Source organism: Cinclus cinclus, chromosome 1 (assembly GCF_963662255.1).
Source record: "Cinclus cinclus chromosome 1, bCinCin1.1, whole genome shotgun sequence".
NCBI classification, from domain to species: domain Eukaryota; kingdom Metazoa; phylum Chordata; class Aves; order Passeriformes; family Cinclidae; genus Cinclus; species Cinclus cinclus.
Genome location: NC_085046.1, coordinates 29,196,182 through 29,213,874, shown reverse-complemented (window position 1 = coordinate 29,213,874; position 17,693 = coordinate 29,196,182).

The window sequence follows — 17,693 nt, the reverse complement described above, 5'->3', positions numbered from 1 at the left end:
CCCCCAGAAATTCTTCAGTATGTGAAAGATTATGTTCAAAATTTTTCAATTTGGAGAAAGTTTGGGAAATCAGTGAGAATTGTCTGTAAGGCAGGATCATGATTTTGCCCAGATCCTATGCTATATAAACCAAAAAGCATATTGCACCTCTAAGTACAGGGATAAAGGAGCAATATTATTCTAAAGTATAAAAGTCAGTACATTGCTTACTATTCTGTTTTTTTTCTTGTATGCAGAAACAAGTAGAGGAGAACAAATTTATACAGAAACCTTTTTGTTCAAGAGAAGTCTTTTTAATCTGAAACCAAAAAGTTCTGAAGAGGTGTACAGATATAGCAACCATCTTAAATGAAAGCTGCCTGCCTAAAGCATTCATCAATCCTCTTTTTCCCACAAACATTGAAAGTAAATGTTATGTTATAGCTGAAATAGTCTTCCATTATTATGCCCAAGGACCTTTGTCCTGAAAAGTAAAGAGCCACTCATTTCAATCCAGCATAATCCACTCCCAGTCAAGTACTGGAAGACATAAAGCAATCAGTGATAACCCAGTGGCAAGTCAGGATGACCCAAGAGAGACTTTTTACCAAGACCCCAGCAGTTAGACCCCAGTATGACTGACAGCCACTCCTTCCTCCTCCCCTCCTTCCTTGTTGGTGGAGCAAGTTTATGTTTGTTACATGAATATAGAAAGAGTTGGGTCTGCAGCTACAAACCTACTAAGAGAAAAATAGTGGGTTTGCATATGTCGTATGATGCTTTCTACAGTCAAATCCCCAGGATCAACAAATACATTATGTTCCCAGGATCCTTCCCTGCCACTGAGGCTCACTGGTACAAAAGGAATCAGATCCAGACTGTTATATTTTCTTAGTTTTCAAATAAAGTTGATTGTAGACAACCTGCAAACAACCACTGGCCAGTGCTAGCCCCTGAGCTACCCCAGGGAATCATGTGGAAGCATGCTGAAGATGTCGAAAGGCTGATTTTAACAATTTAAATCTACCCGTGGTTGTTTTAACATCCTTGAAGTTCCACAAGACTTGTTAAATTTACTAATACAGACTTAACCTCAGAAAACATTTGTCATGCTTTTGGCCATAGATGTTCCAAATAGCCTACAATCACTGGGATGCAGAAGCAGGAAAGTTCTGGTCACAACAGTAAATCACCATGACAATCAGCAAATGTGGGCAGCATATGATCCAGCTGCACCACAAATGCAATCTTGTTTCACCAAGACCTTCTGTTCTCTTATAGACACAACAAATACATAAAGAACTGATCATTTTACTTCTGCTTTAAAAACATTACTGCACTCTATTAACAATTGCTAAATTGGCTTATAATTTTAACAAAACCTGTGGTTTGAGAGGTTCTGAAACAAGCTTACAATTTTGATGGTGACTCAGTAAGCTGCAAATTCTCTGCTTGCATTAAGAGGAAAGGATATACACAAAGTAAAAGACTAATGAGTAAAAAAATTATCTAAATTAGACATGACAATGCTGTCTCTGTGCCAGAGTTTAATTTCTTTGAAAAGAAACTCAAGCTAATTTTAATAAATAAATTTAGGTGTCATACATTTTAATTTAACTTTATAAAACCTTAACATGATTAACATGAGCTACAGATATTGTATCAATGGCAGTTGTACTATTTCTTATTCTAGTGGGACTTCCTATTGAATCTAGTGGGTATATAAAGAGAATAAACAAAAATAGCAATAGGTACACATATATCTAAATCCAAAGACCAAGGCTAAAACTAGTATGAGGTATGTATAATTACACAGAGAGATTTCCAAAAATATAATGTATAATTAATAATAGATAAGAGAAAACAAACAAGAAAGCCCAAACACGGTGATTTTAATACCTGCTCAGGAAATAGCCTGATTGAGAAAAAAAATGTGGTCTGTGTTAGTTTCATTCACATTGTTTTCATTGGCATGATACAAAACACAGTCATTCCTTGAGCCCATAGTTCTCCAAAGCATAGTGAGCTGAATCTGTGTCATCCCTAACAGCTAATTACCCTACCCATCATTTACTGCCTTCTGTCACGAGGAGACTGCAGCCTCCCCAGTTAACGTGCTCAGGGCTTACTCCTAGAGACTTTTTCTCATTGAGCAACTGTATTTTTATAGGCTTTGTAATTTAGACATCTAACATACTTTCCCATTCAGAGTGACTACAATTTTCTGTCATTCCAGCTTTTTTTGATTTTTTTTTCTTTTTTTTTTTAAATTTCATCTCTGACTGAGCCACCTGAGGAAGTGAAGAGAGAAGACCTTGCATCTGTTAGGGCAGAAAAGTAGGGAAACAACTTCCTTTGAAGAATTAAAGCCAGCATGGATTCTGAGATCTATCACATTGCATAGAACAAACAATAACACTGGAGAAACGGTAGCAGGAGCAGGTATTTTTTCAGTGGGAAAAACTTCAATGTTTTTATTCTGCAAATAGTAGGCATGGCTTGTTATTTCTTCTTAGCACTAATAGACAACATGCACATACTGAAAACTGCCCACAAACCATTTGCTGTATTGTTTGCTTTATAATTTCTATTTTTTTTCCACATTCATCCTGTTAAGAGTCCTAACCAGACTGTGTTTACATGTGTCCCTAAGCAAGCCACAACTGTTGCTAGCTACATATCCTCTTTATGGTCTCATTATCTCTGGTTCTCTGAATTCTGTCTGGCTCACAGACTAACTTTTAGTATTTAACACTTGCTTGTAATGAGTCTTCTCAAAACCTTCTAATCGGTGTGCCCTGCATGCAAGATAAATTTTTAGCTCCTCAGTTATAGTGACCTGCATGTTCATTTTCCAAACTAGCTCTCTAGCATCAGCTTCAGAGTAGAGCCTTGGGTGTTGCCTGAAAAGTATGATTTTAACAATCTCAGCTATGCAGAAGCTGTCTCTTATTTTCTTTTTTATGTTATATAAAAGAACAACAGACCAATGCCTAATGTGTTCTTTTGCAGTTCAGAACGTCCTTAAAATATTTTTCTATTTACAACAAAGAAGATACTGAGTAAGAAGATACTGAATAAGAAAACTATCTGTCCAGTGGAAAAAAGAAAGCTGCTCTTTTCTTCTAAGGAATGCTGCCTCATTTAAAATTTCTATTTTGGATTATATATATAGCTATATAACACTGTAAATAAATGACAAAATACTGGAGTAGATTAGAGATATCATAGGCATTCTTTGCAATAAAGGGTCTTTTAAGAATAAGTGTTTGTTTTTAGTGTATGTCTTTAATCTTCTAAAAACATTAGATGAAATCAGCTTTAAAACCTGCACATTGCAATTTTTTAATGTCAGGGTTTTTTAGCAATTCTGATAATCTCAATTCAATAGTGTCGTAACTGTTTCCTCAGTGTTTTGTACAAATATTCTTATTATCCTGGCACTACAATAGATTGCATCATCAAGATACCATGAAGCTTTAGAAGTTCACCATTTTCCCTAAACAGTCAATGGATCTGTTTTCTAAACTATCTGCCAGAGATTAAAAATTGCTCATTTCAGAGGTATGAAATATTGCTGGTTATTTCTGAGGATGTACATCGGAGCCAGTTCACAGCTTCTTCCATAAGGAAGTTTTACCAGAAGGGATGTCCTAGAGGCAGCAAAACTTCAGCAAACATTACTTTTTCATCCAGGATTCCTTTTATAGGAATTCCAAGTCCACACTTAGTAAATTTTAATCTGAGCTCTTCCAGTTTACAAAGTTAAGGGTGAGGTTTCCCTAGTGATGTGCAGCATGATAGATGATCCTTCAAAAGTAGTTGATAGTCCTTTCATGGAACATATGAGACTATTTTGAAGTAGAGTAGGATTTGAAAAGAAACCAAGCAATAATCACAGAAATTGAGTGAGGTGATCTCCTCTATGTTAAGAAAGACAAACAGCTGCATGTTGGTCTATCTGAACCTTTCAGCTAGCCTTTAAACTCGCCTTAAGGTGGCCTGTGATCTGCATAGAGTCTCAAGGCCAGTGTGATGTGCTTTGAGTGAGTTTCCAAAGATGAAAGAAGTAATTCCTGTATTTGTTTCTACCTCAAGCCTAAAAGAATCGGGAGCTGCAGCTGAAGTTTACTTCAGTTACTGAAGTTATCTTATTGAACAAAGTGCAGCAACTCTGTCAAATTTTCTATTTTCTGTTCTGTTTACTTGTTTCCTGATAAATATTCCTACCACACCTACTAAAAATATAAATAGATGTAATAATAATTGAGTCTATGTTGCATTCAGTTCCTTAATTCCATCAGATTAAGATAACTAGCATAGTATTTCACATGCTAAATTATAAGACAACACTGTGTTGTCCATGGTGTGTTTATTCATTCTTTATCTGGTAGGAGTAATTAAACATCTCTATACAATTTTGAGATGTTTAATAACAAAAAGTCTTGGTACAATTTATCAGAGTCACAGAAATGTTTAAGTCTTACTTTCTAAAAATGGGATTCCTACAGTAGGTTTCTAGAAATACACCCAGATTAGAACAGGAAGATAAAACAGATGAAAAGCAGAGAATAAGCACAGAAAATAAGGAAATCCAGAAATAAGACAATAGTTAAAAGAGGTGGGAATTGAAAACTAGCAATGGATGTGGAGCAACTTGAGAGCAAATAGAAGACACTAAAAAAACTGGAAAAAATAGACAAAAGACAAAATTATTGAGTTCCACTAGTAGCTCATAGAAACATGGAAGCTATTACCTTGTAATAGCTCATTTTAAAAAGTCACTGTAAGAGCTAGTCATCAGTATGTTGTTACATTAAAAACAATTTTCTTGGAGCTTTTATGCCAGTAGATACAGTGGCAGAGAGCCATACAAGGAATTCTAAAAATTGAACAGAGTACATATGTCTCAGCAGCAGTATCTGGGTCATTGACAACACCTAAACCCTATTTAATTCCCTAGGTATGTTGCCTTTCACACTCATGTTTCAGAATTAGCCAGTCCAAAAAATGGACGAAAAAAGGGAATGGGAATAATCTTCAGCTTGTCCCCATAGAATTTTCTTGTGTCTTTTGGCTCCCAGAGCATATTGTGAATTTACAATAATGCTTCCTCAATGAAGCCCTCAGGGAAAGGCGCACACAGGGAAACCTCCAGCTTCCCCGTCACACAATCCTTCTGCAATAAACAGAAAAAAGAAAGCCTTTCTAAAAGGAGACCTGAAAACAAATTTACTTCAGGATATTAGTCTTCCTGTCAGAACCTCTCCCCAGGAACAATTGTTTCAACAATCCATGTGACAGAGTGTTATGGCTAGGTAATCTTTGTTAAAGACATATTGCTACCTTGTAAAAAATATTTGTGTTATTCCCATAATATTCTCAATAAGTAGTGAATATATATTTTGTGGTCTCCATTGTTTCAGGCCAAAATTTTAACCAAAGTCATGAAAACATTTATAATAGACACAATTAGGCAATCATCTTGATCAGGGCAGAACCTGGTAGATACCTATGTGTGTTTTCCCCTTGTTTACCTTCCCTTTGTAACTATACAGATGGAAGAAACACAGCTCAATGGTTTTGGTTTTATTCCTTCATCTCAAATTTTTCTATTGCAAGCAAAGCAGGATAAAGAAAACTGCCAGTTTAGAATTTTGCACCTAAAAGAGTGCAGTTTCTGATGATTGGAAATATGGTTACCTTAAAATCATGGCTGCAGGTCACTTGAACTGCTTTTATAAAATGAAAATAACAAGAATTTCAGATATGTTTGTGCCATTTTGCTCTTGTTGTGGTTATTGATGCTCTGAGTTTGCTGAGTTTGTTCCTTTAATACCTGCATACACTCTATCCACAGTTGCTGCCCCAACATAATTCACACAGGATGCTGAGTGGCATTAAACATGAAGATATTGCTCATGATTGTTTAGGCTTGTGGTGTCTAGAACCACCTCCTGTGATCCTCTCCAAGCTTATTACAGCTGCATTATATAAATATATACACACACACGCATATGCATCAAACTATCACACAATGATTTCTATGTGCCTAACACAGAGTCACATAAAACAATAATTTCACCAAGCTATATGCAAACCCAGAGAAGAATTTTACATAACTTAATAAATTATTCTGGTTTAAGCCATAATGTGTCATGGAGGAGGGAAAGAAAACTGTGATACCCTTTTTGCTGATAAGTTAATATTATTTAGAATAGGGTTTTCATGGAGATTCTTGGTATTCACATGCTGTGAGAACATCCAGTACTGGCAATATTTGATAAATTATATTAATTTATTTGTGGGGTTTTATCACACTGATAATGTATTTGCAATGTATCCAAACAGCAGACATAAAATGTATTTTCTGAAATACTTGATAAAGATGACATAACTACATAATTGACAGAATAAGCTTTGGTTATTACTGTATATTCTAAGTCACCTGTGTTTTCTTTGTGAAATAAAACATCATTTTTGAATAGTTAGGTCATTTCCATCTATAAAAAGCACAGAAATCAGTGTTTTGTCTGATGCTATTTTTCAATCCCTCCAATCTATTTAGCTTAACAGATGTACTGAGGCACACAGATGGAAACAACTCAATCTTTTTCAGGCTTGATGCTCAAGAAAATAATTAGGATAGTGAGCTGGTAGCACTACGCCTTGCCTCCTTTGTAACTGAAACTATTGCAGTGGTGATATGGGAAAACAATTATTATTTTTTAGAAAACTATGGATTTGATGTTGGTTATCTAATATCCAACCTATGTCTCTCTCAGAAATCACTCCAGTTCAAAAATGGTTGTCCTACTCTACTGTGAGAGTCGTGCTGCTTCTGTTGAAATTAATGGTTCATCCAAACTGCAGGTACTGTTTGACCCTGAGCCTGGGTGCAGGCAGTGGCTGCATTCTGTGACGGAATAAGGTGATCTGCAATTCAATATAATTTTCTCTCTTCATCTATCTTTATTTCCTGTATTCTAGTTTACACTGGAAGATGAAACATCAGTAGGGGAGCAAGTCAGTGTGTGTGCTGTGCATCATCGTAGCTGAACTGCAGGATCAGTTGCAAACTGCTCAAGACTATTAGTCTAAATACAGTCCAGGAAGAGATAATAATGAATATAAATTCAATGGAAGATAATCAGTGAATGTTACTTTTGTAATTTCATCATACTTTTGTAAGGAGTGATAGGATTCAAAATAAATCTCCGATGGTGCTCCTTGGTCTGATGAGCAGCCACCTGTACTGCCAGATGTACAGATCCTCAGGCTTTTCTACCTTTCAAGTTAGTGTTCTGCAATCTAGTCACTCTGACCAGCAGTCAGGTAGCAAATATTCAGCATGGTTCACTCAGGAATTTCAGCTGGGATTTGGACCCTACAGGACTTTCCTTGGGGGAGCTTGTCACAGCGTGTTTGTGCTGACACAGGGTTTTAGAAACAGAGTAATTTATATTACCTTTTGCAAGGTAAAAAGCCTTTGGGAAAAGTAATAAATAAATAAATCCTCTTTGTGAGCAAATCCCTCCACTGAAAAGAAAACAAGCAAAAAATCATCTTGTTGTTTTAAACTGATGTCAATGGCACATTTTTGATAACTTCTTTCTTTTCAAGCTTTCAGCTATTTTCAGGATTTTTGATATTTGTGGTTTCCCCTGATCGAGGATTACTGACTTATCTATGTTTTATTCCTGACAAGCACCCTTATCCCAATCTACCCAATATTCAAACACTTTTCTCTATATCTTTGAAGAGATAGAGGGAATTTGTACCAGTATCATTATTGTACCTTTCTATCTCACTTTTTAAAGTCTTCCTTTATTGCTTTCTTTTATCTAATGCCTTGCTGTTGAGCATACAGGCAACAATACAAAGCCAAACACATTAGTCATTGAAAGCACCTCCTTCACCCTTTATCAAAATGTTTTGTTTCTTCTGCAGCTGTATCTTACACAAAGACACATTCATGAAATCACACACAACTTTGATTATTTTGAAGGCACGGAGAAAATAAGCAACAAGAGAAAAGCAAGTAAAAAATCCAGAAGTAGAAATATCTCTTTAATTGCTTTCATACTGAAATTAAATTATATTTTACAAGAAAATGCTCAGGATATCTAAACCAAATACTTGGGAAGTGATATGAGATGCAATGAAAACAAGTACTTTTTAGAAATAGTTCTTCTGAATATGCTTACATGCAGTTTTACCTACAGTGATATTTACTGTGTTAGTAGACAAATACAGAGGTTGAAATTAGTAGATATAAATCATTCTGACTTGTAAATACAGCAGAAAATTGAAGGTTTAGTGTGTAAGTTGAGACCTGTTCTTAAATATAGACTTCTTTTTCAAGAGGTGAAAAAGAAAGGTGAGAGAGAATAAGAAAAAAATATTTATTTGGGTTGAACAGAAACAGCAATAATTCAGACTTGCTAGGAAAAATGAAGACTTCCACATCTCCAAGCTTATTCTACAAAAGTAAATTCCTTCATTTGAGCACGGGTTAAGGTTTCCAGCCTTTGGAGTAAACACTTTAAAAAGTACTGCAATATTTTTTTCTTTTTTCAATGTCAACTGAAGCAAAGTCAGGATTAGTGCTCAGTGGACTTTCTGAAATAAGTGAAATACATAAATAAACTTGGATCCAGCTCTACTCGAAATGGTTATAAATTTGCTTTTTGCCATGGGTTTATGCAGTACCATGCACAATGACTACAACACAATTAAGGCCCAGATATTGAATGGAATCTCAGGCACATTTCCCATGTGTTATTTATTTCACTTGAAGCTATCCAGATTAAATACATCGAAATCAGTTTATATTCTGCATAGTAATTAATACATAGATTTGAATTATCCTAAGTACCTGGGCCTGAAAAGTCAGAATTAAATTGAACATTGTGCCTGGTTGTGGAAAACCATACATTCCTTAATATACCATATTAGAAGTACAAACACAATTAGCAACAATACAGGTAATAATGATATCTAAACCCAGTAGCAATATATTGATACCAAATCACCTGATTTCTTCTGAGAGCTGTTGTTACTGCCTGGAAAAAATACAGAAGAGTTCCCAGGGAAGTGTTGTTAAGGAATCATTGCCCTTACATGGTTATATCTCAAGCAAGCATATAGATAACAGCACTAATTTAAAAAACGCTTAAGCAGGTCCTGAAGTAGAAGCACATTGCATAAAGCCTGGTTAGGCAAAACCCTAAGTCATGCCTGTTCTCTTTCATTCCATATTTTTATCCTGGATGGAAACATAGTCAACACACTCTCTCAGTTCTCTGAATAAAACCTCCAGGAATCAGGTGCTTCAAGCTCAACACAGGCAATGAGAAAGAACAAGTATATAGGGTTGTTGTAATCAACCACAATAGGAAATTCACATCTGTAGTTTCAAGCACCACAGTAAGCATTTAAAAACTTCTCTAAGAGTAAGCTAAGATTCACAAATCCATATCACTTTTGTCTTAAGGGAAGTACTGATGGTTCTGGAAGCAGCACTCCTATTAACTGCTGCTTGTTCGCCTCAGTTTGTGAAGAAGGAAAGAGATAGTTATTAATAACAATGTGAATTGTGTTTATGTATGGTACAACCAACTAGTTACAAAATAAAAAAGTTACAAAAATGAAGAGAGAGTAAAGTACTAAAAATATGGCATTTAGGTAATGTTATCCTCATGGAATCAGGCTGTATGGTGGGAATGGGCCTATAAATATTAATAGAGATGAATAAAACAATAGATATTCTTAAATAAATATAGTATAATGTCAATAAATTGGACAGAGTAGCCTGGAAAGAGTACACAAACTGTTTCCAAAATCAAAGAGAACTGATCTAAAGCTTGGAGGCAATGAAGTCAAAGAGAGGTTAATCTGATCATGCAGCAATCCTTATGACCTCTTTATGTTGATAGGATCATTCCTCTTAAGCAGAATTAAAACTTATGGAGGAATAAATATGCTAAACTGTGCTGAAATGAAAATGATTATCAAATTATATGTTGCTGAAAATAGCTGTGATGTGAAGGTTGCCCACGAGACAGCACTTGCCATCACTACATCACTACCTGCTTCTGAAGGCAAGGTGCTGATTTTGAATAACCTGATTCTGCAGCAATCTGTTGATTTGCCCAGTGTTGCTTCATTACTTCACCAGTCCTCTCTCTTCTCCAGCAGTTGGCAGACCACCATGAGACACTTATGTTTTACATTTGCTTCAACTGAAAATAATGCTAATGAAATATCAACCAGATATCATGAGAGATTAATTAATTTTGGCAGACTGAAATTATTAAGTGCTATTATTTTTTATTTTTTTTGTATCCCAATTTATATGCAGACCTGGATGTTTCAGGAAAAAATTAAACTAAGATGCCTATCAGTTAATATTTTGAAAGTGATCCAACAAATCCAGGATTTCTGATAACGGACTGTGAACATAATATTTTGTGTAGTGTGTATAAATACTGAAATAAGGTTAAAACGCTCAATCAGCTTTCATACATTGAACCATCTGGAAGTCAAAAGACATTTTTACAGGGATAGCAAATGAACTGAATAAGAGGGAAGATAGATTTAATGAAAATGCTTAAGAAAATATTTTGATTGCAAAGTATTACTGTTAACAGCATTCACTTCAAGGGTTGCAATTGTGTCTTCCTTTGGACACAAGTAATCAAATTGCCTCAGTATAATTTAATTATTTTGGGTGTAATAAGCTTAATTCTTTATGTAGCAGTGCTAAACCTAACAACTGTACAGAGCCCTGTAAATGCAAGGAGCAATTTGTCATTGTATAAACCACCTTGCACAATTACCCTGGTTTAGACAAAGCCATCAACTACTGCAAGAAAGACTGCAAAGGTGTCAGCACCTGGCACAACACAAAACTATTTGTGAATTTTCCAGCCACTAAGAATATATTTTATATTTACAAAGCACATGGACACTCTTTTTCTTCATTATGCAAGACAGCAAACTCAGACAACTCAGCATTACAGATGAGTATGTAAATGCTCAGAGGCAGTTTCAGAAATATTTTAACTGAGTTATCAATTACAAGAAAATAATTGCCCTCATATATTTTCTTACCCTTTTTTTCCAGCTGTGAAAATTTCTGAGTAATAATGCTTTCTGGGAGCAAGATGGGGGAAGGAAGACACCTCATATCATAGAGTTTTTGCCATAATGCTAAAGGCTAGGTCTGTAGTTGGTATGTGGCATATAAAAAGACAAAGTATCAGTAGTTCTGATTATCTTTTTTTTTTAAACCTGAGGTGAGTTCTGAGTATATAGACAAATAGACTCCTATGCAAAAGCAGCCAACCTTCTATTTAAAACATAGAAAAATATTTTATATAAAATATAGTTTTAAAGTTCTCTTTAGCCATAAGGATCAATATTTGAATTGATATCATATGACCAAATTAGCTACTCATTTTGGAGTATAGCTACTATTATTAAGATATATTCATAATATCTTCTATATCTAAATTCCTTTTCCTAAATTGCTTTCCTAAATTTCCTTAAATTTGGAGTCCCCTCTCCTTGACTACTATGAAACACTGTTCTGGCAGAACAATTTAAAACATAAATCAAAAAGAACTTGCTTCTTAAGCTAAGTGTAGACATAGTATTTGGATTATTAGAAACAAAAGTACAATATGTGTTCCAGTTCACCCTCTGTGGCATTTGCTGTTGGCTTTTATTTTAATTTAAAAATGCCTTCAAAACCAAAGCAAAACAAACAAACAAACAAAAAAAAATCTTGCTTTCTTTGTCCTATACAAGAGAAAAAAACAGAGTTCTGAACAGACTTCAGCATTTCAGGACTTGGTGCCATGATGTATTCATATATTTTCTGTGTGTGTGAATTATTTTGCAGAAATGTGAAACTTGTTTTTATGTTTGTCATAGCTATGCAATTTACTGAACTGACATTTGAAAAATACATGTGGCTCATACTGTCTCCAGTGTTGGGGAAAACTTCTGTATTCCCACAACTCCCAAAAGAAGGAACCTATGGAGACCTTTTGATTTGCCTAGGTGGTGTGACCAACTTCAACCACTTCTCATCTCCAAGCAAGACACCAATTGTCTCTCTTCTGTTGCTTTTGCAGCAATTGGACACTAAATTTAATATGCAGGAAATATTGAGCTTCAAGATGCTTCCAGGGAGAGAAGCAGAGAAATGGATCCCTCTTTGTATTATACACTTGGGGAGGTACTGAATGAAGGCATGAACTAAAATATAGTCCTAAGACCACTGTAAAGGTGTAAGGATAATGTCGTGCATAATGGTGTCAGCTTTCTTGAGAATTAAGGTAAAAGAAGCAAAGGCTTACACCATAATGAAAAATTGCTTCTTCTTCAAAGAGGCACTGTCCCACTTTAGTAGTCATGATAGTACCTCTGTATTTCATGTACATAGATTTTCATGTCAAACTCTTCTGTATTCTAAGTTTTCAGTTTTCTTAACTGTTTTACACAGCAACGTGGATTTTTTTTTAAATGGGACTATAAATAGTCATTTCTCTAATCAACTTCACACATATGTTCATTCTATCATTTTTACCAAAACAAGGGAAACCAAAGAAAGATTTGGGGTAAAAAATAAAAAGAGGAAGAATAGTGAGGTAAAGTGTTTCCTGGACTTTGTCAGACTTCTTTATTCTCAGAATTTCGTCATCTTTTTCACACAAGAATCTACACAGAAACACACTGACAGTGCTGACAAGTCCACTCAGTCCAGGTTTACTTCCCTTTTCCCTTTAACATATTAAAAATGGTAACAAGAACAACAAAGATGTTGCAGCCTACTAGCTTCACAAGAAATTGAAGCAATATTTAGTGTGTAAAAAATAAAAAATTGACAGTGCACTTTTAAATTGTAGCTGTAGTTTTTTCTTAACTTTGAAAATATCTGTACTATTGCTTCACAAGGGGTTCATGAAGGCCATTTAAAAAGCAACAAACTGGCGCAGCAAGATAAAAAAGCAATTTAGAAAGATGGGCAAAGATGGAAGATTAGGATCCAAACCTGAAATTCAAGCGCTTTCAGGAATTGTGCACATTCAAATCCAGACATGAAAAAATCTATATATCTACTGGCTCTGACCTAAAAACTCACACCAAAAATCCTGGTGAGCTTTTTTGGCTAAAGCCTGTCTGTATTTAATAATCTTCATTATAGGCTTGAGAATCTAAATAATTAACCTTTTTTCTTTGCAGGAGATCTTTCTAATGTTGTGAATGAAAACAGTCCCTCCATTCCTGAATACTGATCATATACACAAAGACCTCTGAGGAAAAAACAGAAGCATTGTAAAAAATAATCAACATCTCATATGGACTTACACTCCTAGATGGGGCTAGATTTCAAAACACTCTCAGGAGTTTCTCCAGCAGATGAAATGTCTCGATGAGCATGTAATTTATCTTGTCTGTCATGCTTGGTAACATGTAAGGCAGAAAACGTTATTTCTTTAGCCACCCCCCAAGCACATTCTGTATTTTCATAAGAAACAATACAAAGAAGAGGTAAATTCTTATCTTCTCATCTGCGTCTAAAACAGTTAGACGTAGTTGTCCTGCAGGGCTGGCATGGAGAGGACTGAACACCTGTCACCATCCTGTTAGCCTTGTGGAAGTTGGACCCTAAAGCAGAAGAGACAGCATATAAACTAAAGGAACTTTATTTGATCATTTTATTTAGAAACAGAAAGATCTGGTTATAGATTAGATTATCCAACTTTATGATAATGCATTACATCAGATAAAAAATAAGATAGCTATGTTAACTTGAAATAAATGTACACCCGGATGAGTCTCCTGTAAAATTAATTGAAATGTAGACAGGAAAATGAACAATAATAGTTTTGGCCTCTACCTTGATGCTTTTTGGGGGGATTATTCAATGTTTTATCCCAAGAGAGGCATGTATGTACATCACCTATGGGATTTATGCATGGGCTTTTCACTAAATGAATACAGTCAAATGTTTTATTCTGGCCTTTATTCCATTCTTCAGTGTTGTTCCTGTGACTGTGACAACAAGAGGGATGGTCAGCTCCCCAGCATCTTACTCTAATCATCACTTCTCAGGAGAAAGCAGCTCCCTGCAAATCAGAAGTATTCACTCCTCAGGTGCTTTCCCACAAAATCCTTCAGATGGGAGGCTTAAATTAAGCCCTTAAAGGGATCAGATTGTGCTCCTGGGGAGTAGTTGCTTTTATGTTCTCTTCTTTTTCTGAGAAAAGGATCAGCAAAACATCTGCTTGTAGGATATGAAGTAGTTAGAAAAAAGAGGCTTTTAAAGGCCTAAATTAGAATAGGGCAGATGAATCCTAGAAAATTGGTAAGCAGTATTAATATCCTACTTGAATGTAGTTTTGTAAACCACCGAAGATACTTCCATCATATCTACCACTATTACAAAAAATATAATAAATTGTTGCTTACTGCAAAGAAGACAGTAAAAATTCTAGCATTTGCAGTTGTTTGAGAAACCTTAAATCTACCTTCTTATGTAACTCTTGAGAGATAAGAATAAACATAGAGTACTATGGAATAAGATTGCCCATGATCATGTAATTGAAGGCAATATCATAACAGATATATATATATAAATGCAAAACACTACTGGTATCTTTTCCTGCACTATAGAGCTTGTCCTCTAGACTCAGTAGCATTTTACTCAGTGTAGCATTTTACACTAAGGAGTCCTATCTTCCCATTTTTCATTACTATGACTTATAATGTGTAGGATAGCCCTCAAGATGTCACCTGTAAGACACCTTGGCTGTGGAGAAAATTTGTAACTGTAGTGTGGTTTTATACATTTTTCATCCTCTGAGATAAAATGTTAAAGGGCCTGATAGGGCAGACAAGAAAGTAATTTCCATGAACTATACCTACATTAGCATATAGGTTTAAATAATTTCTGAGAAAAATAAAAAAAACGTTACTTAGAATGTAAAAGAACTATTGAAATGTAGGTCTCAAAGATAATGAAAGCCACACTCCAGCTTTACAGCAAGTTCTAGCTTCCACAATTACCTCCTGAGACTAAGGTCTGATTGCTCAGCCTTAGAAATTCCAGGAAAAATACATGAGAAAGGGATTGAGAATTTTTCAAAAGTTTTGTGACAGTAGTCACTGATGCCTGGACAGCTTCCAGTAACAACTGCCCTGAAGCAGCTATGAAGTCCAAAAATTAGAAATTAGTTTGGCATAGAAATCAGTAATTTTGAGGAAAGGAGCCAAATGAAGAGTATTTCATGTATCTGGCATCTGGTGAATAGCTGCTCTGTACAACACGGAAGGATATTTAGGAAAAGATTTAAAACAAACTGGAAACAAGTAGCTTAAAACAAGCCTTCTGGGGACTGAGAAAGATTCTGTGTTGATAACAATACGGAAAAGATAAAATATGAGGCTTCTGGGGAAAAGGGTGAACCACAAAATAGGCATGACTTGTAATGAGACTGAAGTGTATATGACAGAATATAACACTTAGTATCCTTTTCCAAAACCCTAGTTTGCAGATAAGCTAAAAGCACTTTTCTCTTAAAAATGAAAACAACTGAGATTATTAATATATAATTAATTATGTGACAAGTAAAATAAATGTGTTTTTTAATTTTCCAGAAATACTAATATTAATCTGTCAGTTCTTAAAACAGGCTATTTTCAGTGTGAGTGAGAAACATGGAACTGGCATCTACAATAATAAAGCAATTCTGAATAATGATTTAACACAGGGCTTTGTCTAGTGCTAGATGAAAGAAAGCTGTGAAAACACTGTGTTCTTTAAGCCCTAATGGGATTAAGGCAGCAACATGATGCAATTTGATTATTCTTTCCAATAGGAAGCTGAAAGCATTTAGCTTGCACTGCCATAATAGAATCATTCTTTTCTAAGCATTTTTAATTTTGATGGGATATCCAATACAACATTATGTGGATCAACTTAAAGGCAGTTATGTGTGATTATTTTCCTCTCTTTGTTTATTATGTTCCCACTGATTTTTTAAATAAAAGGATCTCTGCAATTCTAAGGGAAACAGATTCAACAACTGCAATTAACAAACTCTAGATATGCACAACTCTAAATATATACAAATACAAGAAAAGTCTTGAGCCAAATCTGAGCTCGATGAGTAAATTATTCTATCAACCATTACTTAAGTATCCTCAGAAATTCCAGGAGCAAATTGGAAATTGGAAACATGACTTGATATTTTCCCATCTGCAGGCAGTGAAAATTTGAACAGCCTTACTTGCTTGTAATAGTGTGCTGTTAAATCTCTGTTAGAGGACTTCAGACCTCAGGGAGGTGACTAGGCCCACAAGTCTCTTTTGCAAGTCCTGTGACCTTATTGGGTTTGGGTTGCTTCTGCCACCACACTCTAAGAGGTGATGCACTTACCAAATGAGTCTGCAAGGCTCCTTTGGCCCTTAGCAGGAACAAACTCTCTACCCTCTTTCATTCCAGGTCTTTCTTCAGCTCAGCCTCTGATTTTAGTGTTAGTCTTTTAACTGTATGATCACCCATTTTCTTGAGCTCATCAGGAAGGTGTCTGCATCACCCATCAGTGGGCTCTGAGCATTAGCACATCAACATTGCCCTGCATGTTTGCACTGGGTAGGTGCTAACACTCTTCTCAGAAATCCACCTATCTGCCAAAAAAGAGAAGGCGTTATTTCTATTTTGTCAGATCACAAGTCAGTAGCTTCACATGCACAAGAAACAAAAAAAATCAAAACAGAATGACGATGTGGGAGACAGTCTTGTTCCCCAGGTCCACAGCTTCTGTACAGGTTGAAGGAACTCAAAGGTCTCTCTAAAGTGCAAACATTTTCTAGTGGCAAAGAAATAAGGAATTTTGCCTTGGGACATTGCAGTATAAAGGGCCAGGTCAAAAGATTCAGAGAGCAGAGCTTTTTTGCTACTTTCAAGTTGTCAGGTTTAGTTTGTGCTAAAAGGCACTATGGTCCCCAGTGAAAGGTAAGTACTTGTTTGGACCTCACAGAGAAAAGAAAGTACCCTTCACTGAGGTTCATGAGACATTCCCTGCAGTCAGAATCCTTCATAGTCCAGAGACCTTCCTTACCTGCTCCTTGTTCTGGGGACTCCACTGGTTTCCACGAGGGAAAGTCAGACCTCTCCCTTCATGTACCAGAAGTCTACCTGAGTGTTGAGTGAATTCTTCCTTCAATTCTCCAATTACTCGCAGTTTTACCAGACTGGATAAATCAGAGCAACACTTGTTTCTAAAGTTTCCTTCTTTAAAACTATGTTTAAAAAAAAATCCTGGGGGCAGGGAGGTTATTATTGCTACTTTAAAACTGATATTTGAGTGGATGTATAGTGAGCAGAAATTGTTAATCTTTTAAGGCAGATTTGGATTCAGTGACACCATGTTGACACTGAGGTCTGCTATACTGCAGCAAAGCACTTTTGTTTTGGTGTTGATATTTCAATTTGACATTCTTGGTCAGCTCTAAAATGTCTCTGACACCACCTCCTCCTCCTCCTGTCCTTTTTGTACACCCCTGCCACTGCACAGTGTGAATTTGGCTGGATACATTTCAGACCAAAGCAGCCTAGCAATGCTTTAAGTGTTATTCTTATGTTCTGCTCATCCCTCTAATTTAGACAGGGGTTGCTCCCTTACCATTTTTGGCAG